This window comes from Penaeus japonicus, unplaced genomic scaffold (genome assembly GCF_977035675.1).
Source record: "Penaeus japonicus unplaced genomic scaffold, GWHDUDI00000001_assembly GWHDUDI00000036, whole genome shotgun sequence".
Taxonomy (NCBI): Eukaryota; Metazoa; Arthropoda; class Malacostraca; order Decapoda; family Penaeidae; genus Penaeus; species Penaeus japonicus.
The window spans coordinates 16,796,016-16,797,527 of NW_028234438.1; positions in this window are offsets into that span (position 1 = coordinate 16,796,016).

Here is a 1,512-nt window from a genome sequence, read left to right on the forward strand (position 1 = left end):
TTCTTCCGCCAGATTACACTTACATGACCTTGCTTATGAATGCAAAGGGTAATTGTAATTGAACTTGTGGTTGGCCACGATGGCAAATGGAGAAAAAAAAAATTCCCCGTTGGTTGCGTCACTTGTTTTGTTACCATTGCCAAATATATTTACAAAGGAATCTATCATTTATATACCAATATACAACCGGTCACAAACATACCAAGCAAAACGAAATAGCCAAAAGAAATACACACCTACGTACGCACACGACAAACACACGCACATACAAATACACAACTAAACAAAGAAACACTTTTTTTCCTTCTTAACCCTACAAAGAAAAAACAATTTATTCCTCCTATTAAAATAAGCAACCCACAAATCTTACCTTTTCCTGAAGTCCATTTCCTCCCTGTCGGTGCTGGCAATGAAATGATTACGGCCTCGAATTAAATACCGTTATCGCTCATGATGGCAATAAAATAAGGCTGTGAAAATGCACGGATCAATAAGGGCCGCGTATTGAGACTTGACAATGATTAAGGGTCAAGAAAGCGATTAATACTTTGGGGAAAATGAGGTCAAGATTTATGGAGGAGGTTGCTCGTTTTCTGTTGCCGTCGTTTTTCTTCCGCGGCTTTATTGATAAAGAAATTTAACGTTGTATCAATTTCATATTTGGGTGGGGTTTTTTTTATTTATGGGTGTTTATAAGACAATGTACGGTTATGTATGTATAACATATATAGTATTATATTCTATATAGTATATAGTATATATGATAGTGAGTATAAGTAGTAATCCATATATATATATATACAACATATAGTATAATATATATATAGTGTTAGCATCTGAGTGTTATATATATAAATAAATATATATATATATAAAATAATAAAAAACAGCTGATATATATATTAAATATATATTATATATATAACTCTAGTTTTATATAGTAGTTACTATATTTTGGTGATATTGAATCTATATATAGATATGGATATATAGATATATATATATAAATGCACACACAACACTGGAATTTCCTTTCCTTCATTTATACATATCCTTTCTGACGATAACTAATACATTTTACGTTTATTATCCCCCCTTCTCAAAAAATGAATCATGAAACGCGCATGACATAACACTGACGTAGTTATGACGTCATGCAAGCAGATGTTTGATCTGAACTTGCAATAATTTGATTTTATAATTTGACCTTCACTTCGTTGTGACGTAATAGGTGGTAATTGAAAGCTTATCAGTGATGTAAATAAAACATGCTTAAATATTCGGAAGATGGATTAATTTGTGTTTACAGAAAATAAGTAAAATCATCACTGCTATAATTTGTTTCTTCTTATCATATCTTCAATTATAATCTTTTTCTTACTATACTATTCATAGTAACAGTCAGTTTTATCATAAATGAAGATCCATATTACATTTATTGTAATATTACATCACTTTACAGTAATTACAACACTAAAAATGATAAAAATCGTACAAAGTAAGAAAATAACA